Source organism: Rhipicephalus microplus, chromosome 3, assembly GCF_043290135.1.
Source record: "Rhipicephalus microplus isolate Deutch F79 chromosome 3, USDA_Rmic, whole genome shotgun sequence".
Lineage (NCBI taxonomy): Eukaryota > Metazoa > Arthropoda > Arachnida > Ixodida > Ixodidae > Rhipicephalus > Rhipicephalus microplus.
This window is the reverse complement of record NC_134702.1, coordinates 101,779,072-101,803,988: the sequence shown is the minus strand read 5'-3', so window position 1 is coordinate 101,803,988 and position 24,917 is coordinate 101,779,072. Positions and strand designations below refer to the sequence as shown.

Sequence of the window (24,917 nt, the reverse complement as noted above, 5' to 3'; positions counted from 1 at the left end):
GGAAACTGTGGTAGAGTTGCAGGGAAGAAGACTGTTTTGTAGTGGGTAAATGTGATCTTGTGGGATATGTCAATAAACAAATACTCTGCTCTCTCAATGAGCTCTTTTAATTGATTTAAGTGAATTCGACTGAGTGAGCTGCACTTCTCTGCGCGTCGATCCACAATAAACTTTGGCACCACACTGTGGCGCTGTCGAAGTGGATCGCAGGGTTCATTGTGATATAGACGCACGATTGAGATCTGCATCGCCTGGTTCCGCAGTCATGGCAGCTGATGACAAGGAAACTTTCAACTCTTTCACTGAATAAATTCGATTATTTTCATTGGTTATTGTTGTACTAAATCGTCTAACTGATCGCATTCCCACGCAATTTATGTTCCACTTTCCTGTCATGGCTTTTCTGGCGGCTACACGGTCAAACCATGAGTGCAGCCTATAGGTATTTCACATTAGAGCAATATTAGAGTATGCTATTTTCAAGTGCTTGTGTACCTAAATGCCAAATGAGGCTATGCTATTACACAGTCAGTTTCAAGAAGTGTGTCCACTACTATTGAAAAATATTCACAGCATATCCACGGAGTGCATGATGATAAGAGGGGCGAAGCGTCCATGCGTCCGTCCGTCCATCTTTTCGTGCGTTCGTCCGTCCGTCCATGCATCCATCCGTGCTTCCGTCCATTGGTCCGTCCATCCGTTCATCTGTCGGTCCGTGCGTTCGTCTGTCTATGCTTTCGTCCGCACGTGCATCCATCCGTCCATGCGACCATTCGTGCGTCCGTCCTATTGCACACACTATTGAACCACCACCATCTGTGAAATGAGACGAGAAATGGGGATGATACAGCGCCATCTATTACACTGTTCGGGAAATACTGCCCGTTACGCCTGACCCAAGACATGGTTATACCATGAGAAGTTTCACTCCCAAAACACAAAACAGAAAGAGTTAGCTGCGTGGTACCTATGGCGTTTCCTTTACAGCGGCACAAGGCACCTTCAGATGAATGAGCACAAACTAATGCATCAAACAGTGCATCTAGCATTCAATTTGAAAACGCCCTCAATTACGACACTGTTTCCCTCGCATCGGGGGAGGAGGATAACCGAACGTTGACAAGCGGCCCTGTGGTAGGACATCGCTGCCACGACACGGAGTAAGCAGATTGGCGGTTGATAACAGCGAGCGAAACAGTTTCGTCATTAGTGGCGTTTCAGAAGTGAGAGTTGAGCTGTTCGGTGCGTCGGTTTCACTTACGCCTGCTAGATTGCGCCAGATTTCATCATCCGTGGTGGTGGTAGCCTTCAAGAAAATTGAAAGGGGCCATGGACTATTCACCGGGAGAACTTCAGTTCGCCCGTTTGACTCAGTCGGTTATTTCCACTGGTTAAGATGTTAATATAGTTAATTTCTATAATTACAGCCGAAAATATTGTTTGTACTCATCTGAAGATGCCTCGTGCCACTGTGAAGAACACGTCGCAGGTGGCATACAGACACCTGCTTTCTGCAATTTTTCTATAATAGGAAACACCTTTCTCGAAACACCCTGTATAGGAGAATTTGCAGGGGATTTACAAAGTGAGCTGTCTCTCCCCAGAAGAGGGCAGAGACGAACAATAATACGTGACATACGCCAGTGATAGCACTGTTTTTTTCGTGGATGGTGTTTTTCTCTCTCTGCCGTGTCTTTTTCATTCATTGCGTGGGTAGGTTTTAAAATTTTGCGATGACGGTCAGTTCTAGTCAGTGAGGCGATAGCGAGCGTTACGTATGCATCAAGCACAAAACGTTACGGTCGGCGTCATTGCGAACAACGACACCTCCAGATACCATCGAGACATCACATATCGCCCGAATTCGTGACGTCGTGATTCAAAGTGTGGCAGTTTGGGCTAGTTGGTATGGCATGACGCTAGTTATAATGCGAGAGCACATCGACGACAAAGAGACAAGAAGGACACAAGCGCTCGTGTCCAACTTGTCTCTGTCTTCGTTCTGATCTTGCACTATAACTATCGTCATGAATATATCATAGTGAAGTTACTGGCGTCACACTGTGACGTCAGGTGATGGCATCATCAAATGAAATCGCCACTCAGTCATAGGTGGCATGGGTCAAACCAAATCTCTTTCGGTCAAACCAAGGAGGTTTAAAAATTGGCAGCATATCCATGGAGTGAATGATGGTAAGTGGGGCGAAGCATCCGTCTGTCCATTCTTTTTTGCTTCCATCCGTCCATGCGTCCGTCTGTGTGACCGTCAGTGCTTCCATCCGCCCGTCCGTGCGTGCATCTGTTCGTGCGTCCGCACGTCCATCTGTGCGTCCGTCCCTGCGTTTGTCCATGCATCCGCCCCTGCGTCCATCCATGCATCCATCTGTCCGTGCAGCCATCCGTGCGTCCATCCATGCATCTGTCCGTGTGTCCATTCGTCAATCTACTCAACACTCCTAGTACCACCATCTGGCATTTTTTCATCATATATTCCCCGTATAGAAGCACCGCCATCAAGTGGACATTCCAAGGACTAAACGAGAGGTGGCACACGCACACTTTCTTACTGCTTGCGCTTCGTGTCTACTTCCCACCTTTAACCACCTCGAGTTCATCGTATATATTAGTTCACTGTATTCATGGCACTGCGGCTCAACGCTCGCTATACCTTTCTAATACCCCTGTCACACGGGCACCCGTGAAGACCGTTTAACTCCCTCGTCTTTACGACGACGAAGATGCGGTCGGTGTCACACGGCCACCCTTACGCAAACGAAGGTGAACGGAGCATTTCGCAAGGGACGTTCAACGATCTCCCTTCGCAGCGAAACGAGGTACTCTCGTCCTCAGCAGTCTAGAGGTCAGAGAAAAATTTCGAGCACTAAGTGGCCGCAGTGAAAGAACAATTCATTTTAGCAATATTAAACGTTCTTTCGTTGTAGTGCTCATTCACAACGCGTGTTTCTTTACAATATTTACGCCCGCTAAAGTTCACTTACTCTCAACACCGATGCCCTACACACCGTGCCTCGCGAGTCGGACCGGCCGGCGCCAGCCGATCAACGTCATTACCAGCGCAATATCGCACCACTTCCTCACGTCGTCCGCTTTGTCACTCATGGCTGAAGAACACAAAATGTGCGCTCACGAGGCAAGGAAGCATAAAAACTTTCGTACCGGGCATGTACACAGGCAACAAAACAACTAAAAGCACAATGTGGCCAGCGTCACTAGCAGCATTGCTATATTTAGCAAATGCGTTTTTATTTGAAATTATTTTTAATGGTTTGCTAGTCGCACACCTAATTAATAGTGCTTTTTTGTAAAAACCGCATAACGAGGATTCACAAAAAAATTAATAGGGATCAAATTATAATACTTTTTCGAAAATCGAACAGCGCCAGCTGAGTCCCCTCGCGGCAACTGTTACAACCTTGTCATTGCCGTGTGACACTGCCACAACTCCTTCTCCGTCAAACCCCTTAGGGGAGATTTACGTTGACAGTGTTCAACGGAGTTTAGTGGTGGCCGTGTGACAGGGGTATAAAACCAAGGAGGTTACGCCCAGCGAGTATAACGTAGCAACCCTTTCTTGTCAGATAGTGCTCAATGTACATGCAATGGCTGCTAATGGGGAGTGAGAGGCAGGAGAATTTGGCCTTTTAGTTAACGCGCACGCTGCGAATTTTTTATTGTTTAACAACGCACAGGAGAAATATCCCAGCGGCACCACCTTGCAGGTCAAAACGTAAGACTGGTTACACACTACGACTACGACTACTACGAGGGACGAACAGGTGCCGCTTTTTAAGGAGCTTCACCCCTAAAAACTTCCATGGGTAGAGCCTGGAGTCGCGTGTCCTGCAGAATATTTGCAGTGACTCAGATCCTGTAGTCAGTGCATAACCAAGCTATGTGCAAAAGCAAGGACAAGTTTAATTAATATTATTACATTAGCGCACAATCTTGCCCCGCTGAATTAAGGCTCTCTTACTATAAAAACTAACGTTAAACGTTCACAGCCCTGCGATTTTCACCTTATTGCAGTTCACACCTCATTTTTTTTCTTTGTGTCTACTTTTCGGCTGCAGTCCTTTAGTCATATTTCACTCATTTCTTGTCCTCCACATTTTCCCCTTTAGAATGTCCCTAAAAGTCATGTGGGCTAACGCCCTCGCACACACCCGATTGAATGTCTCCTTATTCACTTAAAACGTGCGGCGTCGTTTCTTCACCTCTCCCGCGCATGTTTATTTCCTTCACCTAATCACGAGTTTAACTAGACGTTATAAGGTAACCTGGCATCTCTTTAAAGAACAAAGTGCTTTTTCATGGATTATCCTAAATTGAAGCCCCGCTTAACCTGTCTTTACCCTTTCGGTGGTTACCGAGAGCCGATTTTCTTTTCTATGAAGTTTCGCTTGCACTGTCCGCCGTATACTTGCTGATGAATCTTCTAGTCATTTTTTTCAGCTGTACGTCGACGCTCTTCTAACAGAAATGGGAACGCTTTTTCTTCTCATTTTGCAATATTCGATGTCCCTAATCTCTTTTTTTTAAGTGATTTTAGCCTACTCAACTCGCTATCGAATTCAGTGCCACCACACGTCTGCAGGTGGTGCAGTGAAATAAACTGTTTACTTTGTGATTTATACTCCACTATATTCAGGCCTAGAGTAAAAGGTAGGGCATAGAAAATGTTGTACAATAAAGTAGGGCAATTTGTACTCGAATGTAGGGCATTTTAGGAAAATTACTCCTCAACACAGCTGCATGCAGGCTTATAATTACATCAAAGAGTTAAGAATTCACCAGCATTGCTTCTCTACTAGGGAAGGGCAGTGTGTTTCGAAAAAAATGGTAAACTGTTTGCTCTACTATGGAAAGCTGAAAGCCATCCCTTGGGCCTCACACTTGAAGAGGCCGCACCGGCAGAAATTACGGCGGAGCCGTGCTTCTAAATAGATACACCAACCTTTGTTTAGACAACAATGGTTAACGATTGCGGGTACTAGGTACTCTACTATTGAAGAGCATAAAGCAGTCCCGTGGGCCCCACACTTCATGAGGCCGCACGCACAGCAGCACCCGTAGTGCTGATGGCGTTCTCCACTCAAAGTGTCGCCGCACCGCCGTGTCTATGGGGCCACTAACGCAATGGAACACCTAGCGTAGGTCATCTAAGAGAACTTTCGTTTACAATCTGGTAACATCGCAGAGTTGTCCTGCCCGCTCAAACAGCTTTCCTCGTAGTTTGTACATTGAAGAAATGCACGACAAAATAAATCGACTTTCTCTCACTCCTTTTAATTCAACGGCATCAGCATATGAGAATACCTGAAGTGTTGCTGTTAGAATGCTCCCAACGAATTCTTCGCCTTGAAAGCGGCAGCTTCAGCTATGGCAATGAATGAATGAAAATCCGTGGTCACAATACGGTGGTCAAAACAGTTTTCTCAAGCGACCAAATGAAACTTTCAATAAACTCTAGCGGATATAGTAATTCATATCAGCATAAGAAAGTCGACTTCATTCTGCCTCGTAACACTCGGGATAGGCAACACGGCCAGTCAACAGGCTCAGAAACACGCAGGCAAAGCTTGTGAATCTTTCGTAAGCCTGATCAGCCTTCTTTCAAGCGCATATGAGCAAAAATTAGATGTGAAGGAGGGCTTTTATTGTGTTTTTGTAGTGCCTATAAATGCCTATTTACTATGTCCATGCATATATGCCTAATAGTGCCTTTTATAGCCCATTTCCGAAATCGGCGTTTATATTGACATTATTCGGTGTCATAAGTTGTTTTAGAGCGTGGCTTGAGACACTCATTCACGTAGCGGCGCAACATAGACTGTTTCGAACTTTATCGGTTTCAACCGAGGCCTATGTATATTTCGACCAACTTCCAAAAAAAAAAACAACCGATAGCAGCAGTGAACTGGTACTGCACATCAACCAAACGCCACAGCACTGACGTGGCGTGAGTGGTTGGACGATGAGGAGGAGAGATTCAGGAGAGGTAAAGACTCTATTTCTGCAGCCCTGAATGGGAACACGTCTCAGCACCTGCAGGGGATAGGAAAGCGAGAAGATGGGAAAATGAGAGAGTGGCGTCCATCACCGAGGATGTGGCGAGCGGTTTCTGCAGATGGTTGTCCAGTATCCCGAAGGTATTGAAGAACCATGCCTGCAAACGTGAATGTGGTGGTGGGAAGCGAACAGCAGATGCCTCTGCTCATCTCCACGGTGATCCACCTCATTCTCCATCAATAGTCTTGCGGTAAGCTAAATGATGCAGTTTGTGGGGAAGAAACTGCATTTGAAATTAGGGCTGTTTGTCCTCCATCAGGCTCGTGTAACACGGTCTTACAACGAAAGCTGTTATGAGATCATAACTCTGATCACGCGTGGCGACATAGTTTTCAGCTGCCGCCGCCTCCGCTGCCGGTATCAGTAACCTCTATCGCACAAAATAAAAAAAAAAAACTCCGTAAGTGAAAACACCAAGGACACAGTGAAACTCGAACAAGGATCCGCTGCGTGCTAGCCCAGTATTCTACCACTGAGCCACGCCGTTTTTTTTGTTGCAGTTCATCAATTTTCAACCGAACACATTTTCTACAATTGTTTCATATACAATAGTGACTCCATGCGCAGTACCCAATTGCGCATATCGTTTTGCATTTTATGCAGTTCCGGAAACGAACTTAAGGACTCTCAGAAGTATACTATAGCTCGTCGAGCATCTACGACGCACAGCCATGCGCGACCTCCAAATACTGTGCAGAGCCAACAGCATTACTATATTATACAGAAATACATCCTCAATATCATTGGCGACGTACCTTATTCCCTGTGCGTCCAGCGGGAAATCTTTCTTTAATGTCCTTCGTAGGACATCCCAGAAGACAACCGCGTCCCAACCATCAAGGAAAACATGCTCAATCTTTTCGGGCTTCCGACACAAAAAGCAGTGATTACCCCACGGAACGAATAAAAGTTTGTTAGACATCCATGTCTTAACTGGCAAGACACCGGCATGATGCTTGAAGAAGAATGTTTTACACTCCCGGACGCACAGATATTCGTTTAGCGCGCTTCAACACTTTGCTCCATGTTCCAGCAGAGTACGGAGTGTGGTACAGTGGAACTGGAAAAACCACACCGTATAAATCTTTGTACATTTTTTACGGGTAACGATACCTAATTATTCAAAATAAAAACGTGCCTTCAGGAAGAGAAAGGACTTAATGATTTCCTTAAAGTAGCCTTGTGGTCTACCTTCCGAACAGAAGACACAACAAACTCGGACAAAGCCTTAGCCAGTCGCATTTGACAAACAGCGCGCAAAAAAGGTTCCTGTACATCGCGAAAGTACAAGAAACGGTTTACAATCTGTCACAGAAACAGGTGTGACAAAATTAGACCATCATTATGCACACGTCGAAACAGGTACGTTCGGCTTGTTTTTTCCCACGTAGAACCCCATATGAAGACGGTAAAAAAATTGCCCGCAGCTTCCCTCGGGGGAACACTGAGGAGGATGCGGAGCATATAATTGGTTAACGGGGTGTTAAAGTGCGACTTACTTGGGTCGATGGCTAAATTGGTTAACGTGGTTGTGAAATGGGGTGTTAAATTGTGACTTACTTGGGTCGATGGCTAAATTGGTTAACGTGGTTGTAGGAGGGGGTGTTAAATGAGTGAACACGTACACACGTATGCGCAAGGGCGGCGCTGGTCGAAGGGACGTCGATCATTGTGTTTGTGGATTCGTTGGAATTCATTTCACCGCGACCTTGGACGTCGACGCGCCGTACAAACCAACCGACGAGCGGCAACTGAGCGAGCGAGCGCCGACCTTGAGTATATATACAGCTCGACGGTGCATGCACTGTCAGCTGTTGAATGTTCTCGAAGCGCGACGCCACATGCGCGTCCACTGGAGAATCAGGAGAATTGTAGATGTCGAACGCGGTGTGTAGAGGAGGAAGGGTGCACAGATGGTGGAGGAGTGAAGCGCGCGCGGTGTGTAGAGGAGGAAGGGATGCACAGATGGTGGAAGAGTGGGCGACGGCGCGACGGCGCATGCGCGCGCGTCAGCTGTCGAATGTTCGAGAAGCGGTGCGGACGGCGCGGACGGCGCGGACGGCGCACTACAAGGCGCGAGTATAAGATGCTTCCGCATCTAAAATATGATGAAACATCTGCATATTCGTTCGAGAGCAGTGCAATACTTGCAAAACATGCCACAACTTCGTAATGAAAAGCAGGTTGCAAATCGTCGTGCGAGCAAAAATGGATAAATCACTACCCTTGCATTTTTCTGCCTTTTCATGGATTTCAACCGCCTTTCTGCGCCAGTAAAGATTGCTGTCACTGTAGTTTTCTAAGGGTACGCCCAAGTACTTTACCGGCGTTGTCATCCATTTAACGTTCATGAAATAGTTTGGCGTGAGTTCCCAATTTAACTGAGCCATGCCGGTGCTCGGGACTTGTTCGCAAACTTACCTTATGCAAGCTTCATATCAGGAGTGGAATTGCAATATTATGAGTAATAAAGCGTTTTAGAACAGCAAAAGAACAACCAGGCGTCACACATTGTGAATAGCGAGTGGATTGTCCAATGCTCCAACCCATCACATAAGCTTGTTGTTGTTCACCTATTAACTGCGGCGCATACCCACTTCAGGCCTAATTCTTTATTGTAGTCAGCCACTGTATGGACAATTGGTACAAAATTCCTTGCAAGTGCTCACGAATATCACGCTTCTCAGAAGAATGGTGAAGGATAGCATAGCGTATGTTAGCCAACTATCCCCAAATTATGATTATTAAGGCCATAATGGGTACTAAGGAACTGTGCTTGAAGCGGTTACCCATTGAACCTCTGAAAGGCTACTTTACTAGCTTTCGCTGTGACTGCTGCGCCTTTCGCGCAGACCTGGCGTATTTCGTGGAACACGGAAGCGACATTTTCTGCCGTCTGTGCTGATTTGTGCCAACGTCTAAAGAAAGCAGTGGCGCCTTTTGATAGACCCATGTTGGTTTCTGCAGAGGAGAACGCTGTTCGCCCTTCGCCGTTTTTTTATACTGTCCGTGTTTTTGTCGATCATACTGATCCATAATGCAGGCGTATCATGGACCGCACTTCGGGAGCTTCTCATCCACCTCCTGCATTTTAAGCTGGAAAATGGGGCTCTCAACCACCACATTTACCACCCTGATGGTCAGCGCTGGGTTTCTGTGCTACTATCTTCGACTTCAGGAACTCGAAGCCTTCCACGATGATTGGACTGCTGGCCGTCTTGGTTTTCAAAAAAAAAAAACTCTTGACCGCATTCGATGTCATTATTACGGGCTTGGCCTTTCTTGTAGCATAGAGTGGTACGTCGGTTCCTGCTCCCCATGCCAGCATCGTGAGCATCTGCCCCTACCGGACATCTACAGCCCATTTTGTTCCCTTCAATGCCATTCGAGGTTGTAAGTGTGGACCTTTACGGGTCTGTTCCCGTCGCATCTGACACGTTACGCTGACATAACCTTTGTGATAACTGGCTCAGCTGCAAAATTTGCTGACTTCATTCTTCACGACATAATCCTGCGTCATGGGGCTTCTCGTGTACTGCTTAGTGACCGTCGAAAGGTGTTCCTCTCGCAAATGTTAAATGAAGTACTCCGTGCTTCTGGAACTACTCACAAGACAGCTTGAAGCTACCGCTCTCAGACCAATGGTCTCGCCGAACAATTTCGTCGTGCTCTTGCTGACATAATAGTCGATTACGTCCAAGCCAACCACAAAAACGGAAATACCTTGTTACCATTCTTGACCATCGCCTACAACACGACCATTCAGCGCACAAGTGGCTACTCGCTGTTTTAACACGTATACGCACGTCCCCCACTCCCTTTTTTGACGTCTCCTTCTTTAAAAGCATTGTTCATTCTTGTCAGTCTTCAAGCGAAGAATACAGTTACCGAAAGTCCCAGGCTCGCGATGAGACTCATGTCAACACTGAAGCGAGACAGCAAGATTGGAAGGTCATTTATGACACCTTTCATAGTATTGCATCTTTCGGACTCGGTGACCAAGTGCTGCTTTTGACACCAATTTGAATCTATGGTCTCTGGGACAAATGTGGCAGCTTGGGCTAGTTGGTATGACATGGTGATAGTTGCAGCGCGAAAACAGAGTGACGACACAGAGACAAGAAGGACACGAAGCACGAAAACAGAGTGACGACACAGAGACAAGAAGGACACGAAGGACACGAGTGCTTCGTGTCCTTCTTGCCTCTTTGTAATCGTTCTATTCTCGCGCTATAACTATCGTCAGCTCTGGGACAAATTTCAACCGCGCTTTATCGGGCCATACATAGTTTTGGAACAGGCTTCGCCTGTTATTTATCGTGTTGGCAAATACATATCTTTCCGTGACATGTTTGTGAAGCATCGATTGTGCGTTTTGCCCACCACAGCATTCCATGTTCTGTGTTGATGTAAATTTATCTCTATTTCAGTAATTTCGTAAACCTATATCTAGTAAGCATATGTCATGGGGTTATGTTGAAGTGTTGTTGACGTCAACTGGCTGTTGTATGATAATTTTTTTCTATACACTGTCTACACTAATTATGCAGAGCTAGAGAAGAAGCCTGAAATATTTCTTTCTCACTATTCGTATTAGTGCCTATTATATGAGCTATCAGCCGAAAATTGAATATACGCGCACGTCTTGTCAGCAAGCGAGATATTGCTTTTTTGCAACTTATTTAAGATGTCTTCACATAGCGAAAAATTGTACTACGGTATGCATCCGCGGTTATTTCTGCACAAAATTTCGTAAAACTGCATTCCTCTTACTGCGCCTACAACCTGACTGCGTTGCATACGCTTCTTTTCCCATTCCACGCAGTGCACCAACTTCAAAATCAACTTGACCTGGCAAGCACTCGCATAAGTATCAGAAGACCGTAACGACAGTATGAGACGCTTGCCCTAATGCTGAGCTGCTACACTTGTGGTAACGCAGCAGACCTTCTTGGACGCAACACAATAAGATCAACGTTCCTTCAGGGATCGCCAGAGACGCGGCTGGAGTGAGACGCTGTGCGGACGTGTTTCGCATGAGCTCCGGCCCGGTGACCGACTATCGGCGGGCGCGCTTTTTTCTGGACTTGCTGTCAGTGGGCTCGTCTGCAGGAGGTTGCCCTGTACTTACGGACACCACTCGTTTAGGCAAGTTTGTCCCCGTTTTTGGAGTTTCCGAGATTTTCCTATCAACCCCGCGGTGGCAAGGCTAGGCCTATCTCCTAGGCCACGCCTGGGCTGCGTCGCCGGGCGTCTGACTTGCGCCCGGTGACCGTGGGCCTTGTTGGGCCGAAGATGGAATACTACGTCGAAGGGGAGACTATAACACCCGAAGATTTTGAAGCGGGAGAGTGGGCTCCAGTGCTGGAGGCACAGGACCGATTTAAGAAGACTCAGCATGGAGACAACGCCAAGAGTAAGCCTTGCGAAACGCAGCCCGGCAGCGACGAGCGCAAGACGCACGGAGTGCAGCAAGTCAAGCGGAGGAAAGCGCCGGTATGTAAGAAACGCGGACCGCTTCTCAAGTTGTCACCCATGGATTTCAAGATTGTGTACAGGCCCCAGAACTGGAACTTGCGTGTTGTGACAGCGAGAGAACTCGGATGTGCACTGAGAGCAGCAGCGTGTCTAACGAGTGCGATTGCCGCGGAAGAAGACATTGCGCGGGTTAATGGCACAAACAACACGTTGACGGTGAGCACACAGTGCATAAATCGCAGTGGGGCATATGCGACTGTGAAGACGCTCAAGCTGGGTGATCGTGACCTGCCGGTTTCGGCGTTCATGGCGCCGTTTGAGAACTCCGTGCGGGGAGTGATTTACAATGCTTATGATGGATGCCCAGTGGAAGAAATTCGGGTGGGATTCCTGAAGAAGAATGAAGGCATAGACATTCTGGACGCGAGACCTCTGGGAAAGTCAAAGGCGATTCAGATTACGTTCGGGGGACAACGGATACCCCGGCAGCTTACTTACTAGAACTGTCTGTACGCTGTGATCTCGTACAGAAATTTAGTCGAGACCTCCTACAACTGCAGACGAGTTGGACATCGAGCGGACGTTTGCTATCGTCCGAAGAGCAACCTATGTCACCGTTGCGGTAAAGACCATCCTGCCCCGCCAGAAGGAGAGCCGCCTACGTGCACGCCAGACTGCATCGTGTGCCATGGTGCGCATCACACTGGGAGCCGGAACTGCAAGTTTCGCCTGGCTCGCAAGCCACCGACAGGCCGGCAGCAGAGCATCGAAAAAGAGAGCGAAGCTGGCAACGATAAGCGGTCCTCGAGGGCCATGGAGCGGTCACCGAGGGGTAAACAAGGCACAAGCAAAAGTAGGGACCGGTCGAGTTCCTTCCCGCCATTGCCAGGGCGCGGGGGCGGCCAAGATGGTGGACAAGCATTCAGAACCAACAGCTGCGCACGCGACACCAACAAAAAGGTGAGCTTGTCAAGCACGGCCTCCCAGAACGAAACCGCTTGAGAGAGGGAGTTAGCAACGCTGGTTCAGCGACTGGGAGACTTGATTAAAAGAATGGAAAACAGAATTGCACAGATGGAACGCGCACTTAGAAACGACCAACGGCAGGGGACACAGGCACCAGCAGTGCAAGGCCTACAGAAAGCGACGCAAGAGGCGTCTGCTCGCTTACAGGAGAGTGCAGCTATGGAAGTGGAGAATCGGGGGACAGTGAAGAGACCACTGCCGGGGGATGAGGTAGCTAACGCAAAACGATTAGCCGAAACGTCACCAGTAGACATGCCACAGCCTGTTTTTAAGGTCAGTAGTCTTAAGTCGGATGTAACAACACTTGCGGATAAAGTAGGCAAACAAGGGAAAAGACAGGATAGGTTGGAGGATCGAGTCGAAAAGATCAAAGCCAGATTAGACACAATAGAGGAGCGTCTCGGCATGCCCTCCACTGAATTTAGGGGTTCCCAAACCCAGGTCATGGGCATGTTTTAGCAGCTTCATAGTCTATTGGAGGCAAGAGTGCCTCCCGTGGGTGGCCAAGTGCCATTAGTCAACCTGGTGCCTCATCATGGCACCTCGCCAGCAAATTGAGGTTTGGCAGTGGAACTGCAGGGGCTTTCGTCAAAAGCGGGGTAACCTGCAGTTGCACGTACAAAATCTGGACAGTAAACCAGACATAATAGCCTTACAGGAAGCTAGCGGTTCCGTAAAATTACCTGGATTTAAGGCATTTACAGCGCCAGGAATTGATTCAAGGGGCGTATCACGCGTCTTCACAGCTGTGCTAGTCCATCGCAACATCACTGCCATTCAGCATTCCGTAGATAGCAGCAGGGAATACTATGTCCTGCTAGAGATTTTGCCTAAACGAAAGTATGAGAAGATTCTGTTTTTACTTAATGTGTATAGTTCTCCAAAAGATAAAGGATTGGGCTTGCCACAACTCCTGATTCAATCTTAACGGTTAGCAGCTCACGCTCCGCTTATAATGGTAGGAGATTTCAATGCGCCTCACCCGGAGTGGGGTTATATTCGAGCCAACCCAAAGGGCAATCGGCTTTGGCAAGTTGCCCGGGATCTACGATGGACGCTGTTAAACAATCCACAAGATCATACGAGGATAGGCAACAGCATAAGCATAGATACCTCTCCAGACCTTACGTTTTTTAGAGCCATCAGTAATTCAAAGTGGATTAACACGGGACAAGCCCTAGCGAGTGATAACTATATCCTTTCCACGACGTTTAGCGCTGCGAAGCATAAAGACAAAGTGAGGGGGCATAGAATTACAGATTGGGACAGATTTAGGAAAACAGAGCAGACACTGTGAACGGGAAAATTAATGACCTGGATGCATAGGTACAGGCGCTCAAGGAGGATGTAAATAATACCACGGTAGAAGTGCCAGTCGAGCAGGAGGAGTTTATCGCTGACTCGAGACTATTTCACATGTGGGAAGCGCACGCGAGTCTCTTGAGAAGGTGGAAGAAGCAAAAACATAATGGCGTCCTTCGGAGAAGGACTGCCAAGTTAGAACGTAAAATCGAAAATTATATAATTGAGTTGCAAGCCAAGCAGTGGGGCCAGATTTGTGATCGCATGAATGGACAGTTTGAATGCAAAAAGACATGGCAGCTGTTAAGGCATCTTTTGGATCCGGCAGCAACAAAATCGGCGCAACGGTAACAAATGACTCGGTTAATGCATCAATATGAAGGCACGATTGGAGAGTTTATACAGGAACTCAGGAATCGGTACATAACTGATGGAGTAGACGGTTGCTTACCACACTACTCGGGGGTGGAAAACTCAGACCTAGATGAAGAGTTTACAATTGCGGAGGTGGAGTTTGCCATGGGGCAGCTGCGTACTACGTCTGCCGCAGGTCCGGATGGAGTTACTAATAAAATGCTGAGAAACCTAGATTTCAAATCGGTCGGGGCGATCACTGACTTGATAAAGGAGTATTGGGTGGCCGGGGAGATCTCAGCACAATGGAAGCATGCTAGCATTATATTTATTCCGAAGCCAGACAAGAAACTCTGCTTGGAAAACCTGCACCCCATATCACTGACATCATGCGTGGGCGAATTGACAGGCTTCAGAATTATGCAGAGGACAAGGCCATCTTTCCCCAAACTATGATAGGTTTCAGGGCCAATTTGTCCACACAGGATGTCATGATACAGTTAAAACATGATGCAGTCGATCCCGGGCATGGCACGGGCACCAAAGCTCTATTGGAGCTTGACCTGAATAAAGCTTTCGACAATGTTTCGCATGAGGCAATATTGAATAACCTATCGGAAATTGGCCCAGGGGTCAGGACATTTCGCTACATCAGATCATTATTGGAGGGCCGAACCACAGAAATTTCAATAGGAGATATCAAATCGGACTCATTCGCGTTCGGAGGTAAAGGGACGCCGCAGAATTCAGTTTTGTCACCGTTCCTGTTTAACATCGCCTTAATTAAAATACCGCCGAGGCTGAAGGAGATACCGGGACACACATTTTATGCAGATGACATTAGAAACACTACAACAGGCAGTTAATATTGTCGAAGAGTTGGCAGGGGAGGCGGAACTTTCATACTCTCAGCCCAAGTCCGAGCTCTTTGTGGTTCGGGACAAACCCAGAGGGCTACATGCAAGACACTATATTCCGCCACCGCCGTTAGAGGTAAAAGTAGGGAGGGGGTAGGCCGGTAGCTGAAGCTCAAACGATTAGAATTCTTGGCCTATATCTGCAAACTAACAGGAAGAATAGGGTGGCCCATGAAAAACTCAAGACCACGGTCAATGCTACTGTCAGGCTAATCAGAGGAATCGCTAACCGTAAGAGCGGGGTTAAAGAAAACGAACTCTGTAAGCTGGTACAGGCGTTTGTGCTCAGCAGCATTACTTACGCGACACCTTATATGAATTTGGATGCCGCAGGAAAAGGTAAGGTCGAGGCTATGATCCAGCAAGCTTGCAAGGCAGCGCTTGGGTTGCCTAACAACGCGCCTACAGAAAGGCTGTTAAAACTAGGAGTACACAACACCCTGAATGAATTATGGGAGGCGCATCTGGTGATGCAGCACGCTAGGCTTTCGACAACCAAAGCGGGCAGGATCATATTCGAAAGGATTGGCATAGGAGCAGAGGCTCCCACTGGGGACACTAAAATTCAGGTGCGGCGAGAGTTAGATAAGGCCCTGTACATAAAAAGTTTGCCGAAAAGTATGCATCCGATTCACCATACGCAGCGCAGGCAGGCAAGAGTCAGAGCTTTACACGTTGCGTACGGCGAGTACAAAGCGGCAGTCTATAATGATGCTGCGGAATATAAGGACAAAGACGCTTTTGTGATTGTGGTGGTGGACAGGCGGGGGCGCTTGGTCGCCTCTGGATCGGTCAAAACCCGCTTCTCGGAAACTGCAGAGGAAGCGGCAAAAGCGCTAGCTATAACTAATTCGCAGTCAGATTTGATTTTTAGTGATTCAAAGACAGCCATCCGAAATCTGACGAGGGGCAGATTATCGGCGACCACTGCACGATTTCTGCATGGAGCCAGGGGACGAGAAATTAGAGAAATAGAAATTGTCTGAGTACCAGCACACTCTGGGAACCCTGGAAACGAGGCGGCTCACCTGAATGCTCGAGGTTTCGTCAGCCGGGTAGGTGAGCCGCCAGTTCCGGGGAGGTCCGCGAGAGATGGGCTCGTGTCCTTTCATGACATAACGAATCATTATAAACTAGAGCGGAGGTTTTATCCGCCCCCGCAAAAGCGGTTGACTGAGGCACAGGAATGCGTCTGGAGAAAACTGCAGACGCGATCTTTTCCCAACCCTTACGTGTTGAACAAAATGTACCCGGAGGAGATTAAGCCACAATGCAAATGGTGTCAGGCTGTGGCAACATATGATCACATACTTTGGGAATGTAGCATAGTGCCGCCGCCGGTGGATATTATGCGTGATCCCTCTCTTGAGCACTGGGAGGCCGTGTTGACCAGCTCAGACCCAGTCGTCCAGTTAAGGGTCGTGGAGTGGGCCACACAGATCGCCGCCAACCTTGGGTTGATGGCCATCTAACACGGAATCATCCTCAGTTGCTTTCTGACGAAATAAAGTTTTTCCATCCATCAGGGATCGCCATGTGCAGTTTCACGAACATACTTGTCAGCTTTAAGAGTCATTAAACGTCCGTCCACCACGTAACGTTGTGCTGATATTAAAGTGACAACCTTCGTCATTCGTGCTTCGCATATCATCGATTCCCATCGTGTGGGGGATCTGCCAATTTTTTCGCTGCCAATTTATTTTGTCTTATTTAAGTTACCCATCACTGTAGTGACCAGAACGATGATGCCACGTGTCTCGCTCGACTAACGGCATCCCCTCTTGTTCATGAATATATCTAAGATTATTTTTATGGCGAAGCCGTTTATGACTAGGAGGTTAGAAAATGTGGTGCTCCATGGATGGACGTATGGACGTCCGTCCCTGTCTCTACCCGCAAAGGTATCCTTACTCATCCTAGCTTCAGGTTTCGTCAGCACACGTATATATCTATACAGCATTCACACCACAGAATCAATCCCTACACACCGAATACTTTAGGGATTCCCTAACATCCATCAGATTAGATCCACGATACACAACTTATAAACATTTTAACGGTAAACTGCTGTGATGGAGAAATTTTTCAAGACCAACGCATATCCACGATGTTAATGCCGATGATGGGGCGAAACAGTGTGCGTTGGATTGTGAATCATGGTTTTCTATTCGAGACTTGCAGGTATCGTGGCGCCGCTGAGTGGTGGCAGCCGGAATCTCTGTTGAGGTGATTGAAGTTCTGAACATTCTTCAAACAGCAGACGCTGTTGCTTGTTTTGGCGCGTTCGTGATGGTTTTTCAACGAAGTGAATGGTCTCGATATTGCCGTAACTCTGAGTTTCTCAAGGTAAAGGGAAAGTGGAAAGAAAAAAGCCGCCTTATTTCACTGCGGGCCTCGATGTTCACAGCCTAATATACACCGGGAGGTAAATCGAGCGTCCCGTTCAAATTAGCACCCCAAAAAACCATCAAAAGTTAAGTTGGTTAAACTTGGCACGCAAATAATTGAAGCCCGTGCATGTGCACCACCTTTTTTTTTTGCGAGAGTACAGCAACCCCCAGGTTTGAAGTTCTCGCGCTTAGTTCGTCTGCTCGATACGATACAACTTTGCGCATATTGTCACGATGAGTCACAAGTACTGGGGGATGAGTCACAAGTACTGTCTTTCGGCTTGTGTTCAGCGCCGGCAACTTTCCAGCGAATGATGGACACTGTCCTCACAGGGCTCAAGTGGCAGACTTGTCTTGTCTACCTTGATGATGTGGTGGTCTTCTCTGCCACGTTCGAGCAGCACCTACAGCGCCTGCGCAGTGTGCTGGAGGCTATCCGATCGGCGGACCTCACTCTAAAGCCACAGAAGTGCCACTTCGGCTATGAAGAACTGAAATTTCTTGGACATGTAGTTAGCGCTGAAGGAGTCCGGCCCGATCCAGACAAGCTTGCCGCTGTTGCCGAATTACCAGCTCCTGTCGATAAGAAAGCCGTCCAGCGCTCCCTTGGTTTGTGCGCCTACTATCGCCGGTTCATTCATGACTTTTCACAGATAGCAGAACCTCTGACTCGTCTCACAAGGGACGACACGCCGTTTGTCTGGGAAAACGAGCAACAAGCAGCTTTTGATGAACTGCGACAGCGCATGCAATCAGCACCCGTTCTCGCTCATTTCGACGATGATGCTGACACGGAGGTCCATACTGACGCTAGTAACGTTGGGCTTGGTGCAGTGCTCGTTCAGCGTCAAGACGACATCGAAAGGGTGATAGCCTACGCCAGCCGCTCTCTATCCCGTGCCGAGGCGAATTATTCCACTACGGAGAAAGAGTGCCTCGCAGTCGTGTGGGCAATCACCAAGTTTCACCCGTACCTTTATGGTCGTCCCTTCAAGGTAGTGACGGACCACCATGCCCTCTGCTGGTTGGCAAGCCTGCGCGACCCTTCAGGACGGCTAGCACGGTGGAGCTTACGGCTGCAGGAATTTGACGTCACCATCGTCCATAAATCCGGCCGTAAGCATGAAGACGCTGACACACTGTCACGCGCACCCCTTCATGTCGTCAGTCAGGAAGCAGAGGAAGACGAAGGCTTCCTGGGCGCCATTAGCTCATCAGACTTGAGTAAACTGCAGCGGGATGACGCAGAGATTCGTCCGATCATCGATCATTTAGAGGGCCAGGGCACAATCATACCACGTCATTTATCCCGCTCGTTGCCATCGTTCTGCCTTCGAGAGGGTGTGCTGTACAAAAAAAAAAAACGCTCGTTCGAACAACCGTACCTACCTCCTGGTGGTTCCTCGAGACATGCGAGGCGACGTCCTCTTCGCTTGCCATGACGAACCCACATCCGGTCATCTGGGCTACTCATGGACACTTGCCAGAGTGAGCGAGAGGTACTATTGGCCAGGACTTTCGGCAAGCGTCAAGAAGTACGTCAAGAGCTGTCGGGAATGTCAGCGCCGAAAGCAACCATCTGTTAAGCCAGCTGGTTTGCTTCAGCCCATTGAAGCACCCTGCAGGCCGTTCGACCAAGTCGGCATGGACATTCTCGGGCCATTCCCCCTATCTGCGGACAGCAACAAATGGGTGATCGTCGCGACCGACTATTTGACACGCTACGCTGAGACGCAGGCGATCCCACGAGCCACGGTGTCTGAGGTAGCACAATTTTTCATGCGCCACATCGTGTTACGACACGGTGCTCCTTCCAGTATAATAACGGACAGAGGGACGGCATTCACGGCGCAGCTTATGGACGAGGTTTTCAAACTGAGCAACACCAGACACCGAAAGACAACTGCGTACCACCCGCAAACCAACGGACTTACCGAGCGACTGAATAAGACCATCGCAGACATGATCTCAATGTACATCGACGTACAGCACAAAACATGGGACCGGATCTTACCTTACGTGACCTTCGCGTATAATACCGCCGTGCAAGAGACCACGCGATTCACGCCATTTCGGCTTCTCTACGGCCGCGAAGTGCAGACCATGCTGGACTCTATGCTACCGTGTCAAGACGAAGACGAGTTGGCAACTGACGCCGATGAATTCGCAGAGCGTGCTGAGGAAGCCCGGCAGCTCGCGCGACTACACATCGGCCAGCAACAGCAGGCAGACGCACGGCGCTATAACATCCGCCACAGTGAAGTATTTTACAACCCCGGAGACCAAGTTTAGGTGTGGACGCCCGTCCGCCGCCGTGGCCTTAGTGAAAAGTTACTGAGCCGGTACTTTGGCCCTTTTAAAGTGTTACGTCGCGTCAGTGACGTGAACTACGAAGTAGTTCCGGACTCAACATCGCAGGCACGGAATAGGACACGACCGAGGTCGGATGTCGTTCATGTGTTGCGCATGAAACCATTTATTGCGCGTTGTTCATAACTTTTTTCTTTCCGTACAGCGTTCTTTGTGTTATTTATTTATTTTTGTGAACTTGCTTCTTCGTTCACTGATTTTTCCTATATTGGCACGCTCGTTCATTTCTATTTTTACTTTATCCGAATTTCCAATTTCTTTTTTTCCACGTGCCTATGTCGTAACATCGTGGTGGTGCTATGTGCTTTTCTTTCCCCCTTTTGGGACTTTTTTTTTTCTTTTCGAAAGGGTGGATAATGCCACCCACCCGTAGTGGGTCGACTGCAAGAGCGGCTCTACCATCTGGAGGAAAGAAAGAAGATTTGCGTGTCTCTTCTCGGCTCGAGAGCCAGCCACGACTGACGCATCGTCCTAGAGCTAGCTACCCGGTCGTTCAATATATCCCCCAGTACTTGTGACTCATCGTGACAATATTTATCTTCCCACTATGCTACCCGGCATTCATTTACCTTATATAGCATGTTAGCGCTCCCCAACTTTAAAAAAAACAAACAAACCCGAGAGCCACTGAAGCGCGAAAAACTGCAGTGTTCGGCAAAAGTCTACTTTCCGGTATCGTCTCTTTCGGGGCGGTAATCTCAACGACCGCCATGCTAGATATATAGTCACGACCCCAATAGATCGTGAAAGTTGTGAATATTGTTCTTGCTAAGCTTTCGTTCTGTCATATTTTTTTATTTATGGGTGGTTAAATGTCGGTGTTTTTCATGGTGTTGAGGCCTCTTATTTTGTTTGTTCGGGTTAACAGTTTTTTCATAACCTTTTCGTTATTCACAGATGTTTCGGTTTATTCACATGTTGTTGATGTTGCCGCTTTGCATATTTAGTGGTGTGGCTTTCTACTTTGTTCTAGTTAGCAGTTTTTCATTTTGTTCGGTCGTATGCTTTGATTGATGTGTGGTTGCATGTCGTTTTTAAGGCACTGTTGCTTTTATTTTGCCTTTCCTTGGGTTAACACCGTCTTGATAAACTTTTTGTTGTGCACAGATGTTTTGGTTTGTTAACACGCACCTTCGCTACATCTTCTGTTGACACCAGATGGTTCTTTACAAATATTCTGTGGTCTAAAGGGGCTTCTCCTCTAAACCTGAAATAAAAGAAAATCCATTTTGGTAGATTACAGATCGTGATTCCAAATCGAAGCCACACGTTTCTGGTTCGCTGCTTTACCATATGCTGGGTGGGGAGGGAGGGAGGTGGATGAATGGATGGATGGATTGATTGATTGATTGGATGAACGTATGGATGGTTGATTGATTGACGGACGGATTGATTGATTGATTGATTGATTGATCGATTGATTGATTGACGGACGGACGGACGGATGGATGGATTGATATTGATATGTGGGGTTTAACGTCCCAAAACCACCATATGATTATGAGAGACGCCGTAGTGGAAGGCTCCGGAAATTTCGACCACCTGGGGTTCTTTAACGTGCACCCAAATCTGAGCACACGGGCCTAGAACATTTCCGCCTCCATCGGAAATGCAGCCGCCGCAGCCGGGATTTGAACCCGCGACCTGCGGGTCAGCAGCCGAGTACCTTAGCCACTAGACCACAGCGGCGGGGCTGGATGGATTGATGGATGGATCGATGGATGGATGGATGGACGGATCGATGGATGGATGGATGGACGGACGGATGGATGGACGGACGGATGGATGGATGGACGGACGGACGGATGGATGGATGGATCGATAGATGGATGGATTGATGGATGGATGGATCGATGGATGGATGGATGGATGGATGGACGGACGGACGGATGGATGGACGGATGGATGGATGGATGGATGGATGGATGGATGGATGGATGGATGGATGGATGGATGGATGGATGGATGCAGCATACCTATAGGAGAATCTGTATCTAGGTGCGTCTACGAGCACATCGCATTCTCGTGCAGTCAGTGGGCAAGTGACGGAGCTCTGAAGGTTACGTTGACGGCGCGTTTTTATTTCTCATGGACTTCTCATAGTCTTCCAATCATTCATTCGTATTCAGCTCTTACGTCGCCTTCCATACGATACTACTGGGAGTATCGACACTGGCGCTGGTTACTTTGTGGTTAAAGTGTTTCGATGTTCGCGAAAGAAGCCTCAGGTCATCGCTTGACTTTTTTTTTTCTCCGTTTTCGGTGTCCGGACAGCTCCCGTCCTGTGTATAGCGCGAAGATCAGCGCCCGAGGCGGCGACTTTTTCCCACATCTTTATTTTTACCTTCGTTCCGCCACTTCACCGAGCGTACAAAAGCCGCAACGTCACCTGCGGCGAAACACGTGCTGGCCTCAAGTTCACCGCTCTCTCTCTCTCTCGTTGTAAAATCGGCTTAGCGCGGGCATATGTAACACGTCTGCAGCTCGCCAGCACTTCCTTTCCCTACGTATATGCACGTGTGTAACTACACCACCAAGTCAGACGTGAACGTGTCGGTCCGTGCAGGTTGTAGAACTGATGGTTGTGCAGCGCGCGCGCGCGAGCGTGCGTGTTGCATCCCGCAGAGAGGGCGCTTCACTCGCTTTTCACGCGTCGCGTGCCCTGCGTGAGCGCGCGCAGCGCCGCTGCGCGTTGGGCGCTTTCCTGCGTTCGAACTGCGTCTGCCAGGCTGACCGACGGGCCACTCCGTAGAAAGGGTCAGAGGTCTCAGGCACCTCCACATGGACTGTTTTTTTTTAATTTTGTTTCGCTTTCCCTAGACATACACAGAGAGATTGTGTGCGAAAAAAAAAAGAAAGAGGTTTGCCGCCCCAGCAGACAGAGAGGAAAAGGCAGTTTGCGGATGGATGGACGGCGATGGCAGCTGGCATCCGTGCCGAGATTTCGAGCCTCCTCTGAGAAGATCGCGCCGGTTCCGCAAGTGGCCCTCGAAGTTCTGCGCACCCGCCTAACCCTTCCCTGCCTCCTCTCCCGTACACTTCAACCATTCCGGGATCACTGCATTCGAAACCGTGCACAGTTCTCCTTCGTGTATAAACTATATATGTGCGTGTGTGCTTGGTTCCACGGTCGCCTATGCAGCTCTGCATGTGTTTAGAAAAAATTTATTGCCACAAACGTCAATAACACTCAACAGAACATTTCCGTCTTAGACATACTCTGACGATGATGACAAGACAGACGTCATTTACATGAACATGGATATGAGATGACGTTGAAAAAACATGTACATTCAATGGTTCACACAAACACAACCACAAAATACTTCAAGGTAAACAAGAGACAAATAAAACATAAATATGTACATTTTGCATATTTACATGTTGGCATGCCATTTCTGCCGGCGCATCGACAGATCAGCCTACCAATACCAGACCGGCCGAAAGACAAGTTTCACTCGTCCGTCATAGACCGACACAAAAGGGCAAGACCAGTGCCTCTGCATAACGTCTGTTTCATGAACCGGTGATGACGATACTGCCAACAGTGGCCAAAGATAAATGACACGCCCAGTTTAACTTATCATGAAGAACCTCCATGTATTACCTGGCTACATTGCAGTGTTCTAACGCCTATCCGGATAGCTTATATTTTTACTATAACAATGGCAAGTGCGGCTGGAAAAAAAGTAAGTTTGCCTTTCATCCTTTAAGCAAACTATGACAAGGTTATGAAAATTCTTGGAATGGTGCCACTTAAATGCCTGTAAGTTATTCACCAAGGAAGGGGCAGGTTGAAGTAAATGTACCGATAGACGTTGAAATGAACGAATGAAAAGCGGTTATTGGGTATTCACAGTTTAGTTGTAGAAGCATTTTATAACACCCGCTCGAGTGGCACTCATAGCCATAGAGTTTCCTGAGATTAACTAGAGGGGACTTTGTCGCTGCGATCGTGCAGCGACCATGTGAATGATGGGTAGTACACACATTTGCCTAGTCTTCGTACTTGCGGGCGGCGAACCGTACTTGTGGCTTCGTTTATTGCTGTTTCGGTTTTGCTTTGAAAGAAAGATGCAACCCTTTTGAACTTTGTGACCCCATTTGGAAAAGTAAGTCTAAAAAAATAAGGTGGTGAAGTGCAGCCGCTGAACATTTGCTGATTTTTGTTTCGTGAGAAAACAGCTTCAAGCCACGCTAACACACATGAAGCCAGAAGCAGGCCAGAAGCACGAACATCAGACAAATGTGTGTACTTACTACCCAGCATTACCATGCTCGCTGACGCGCCGTGCGCTGCAGCTCCCATAAATAGACACTAGCGCCAGAGTTCCCTTTAGTGTGTATTAGAAAACTCTATGCACATAGCCACTTAAGCGGATATTATATACCCCGCTTCAAATATCAGTTGCAACGCTGTGGAAGCTATGAAAAAGTTCGATCAGCAACTCCGCACCTTTCGCGCTCGCCTTTCATCTTCGTAAACGACCTTGCAAGACGGGCACGTTCGCGCACGCACAGCTTCGCGAAACGCTACAAATCAAACATCAAGAAATTAGAACAAAGGAGCGCAAAGTGTTCTAGACTAAATTATAGACAACCGTATAGCACGGTGTCTTCATCTCTAACGCACAAAGGATTATATCTATTACTGAGCCCAAGAATAAAAGAAATCATGCCTAAGATTGAAAAACCACCGTGCCATTTCTTAGTTCGAACGCATTCGTTGTTGAAAGTCTCCCTAGCCTCCACAGCATTGTAAACCTGATGTATGAAACGGAGTGTAGTAGATATCAAGAAAAATAAACCTGAAAATGAATGAATAAATTAATTAATGAGTGAATGATCTCATTTCACCTTATATCTGAAGTGTGATGTTACGGACTTCGCTAGGCTAGAATCAGCAATTGTAACTCAACCTTTCTATTTTCATAAAGTGAAGCCGTATAATGGAGGATTTTTATAGAAATATATGGAAAGGAATCCGGCA

General features: G+C 47.8%; 1 protein-coding gene across 1 annotated transcript in view; it reads right to left on the bottom strand.

The window, feature by feature from the left end:
• LOC119159983 (chitinase-3-like protein 1) overlaps positions 1-24,917 on the bottom strand; it is a 49,783-nt gene that overhangs the window by 5,506 nt on the left and 19,360 nt on the right. The gene's annotated exons all lie outside the window — the stretch shown is intronic.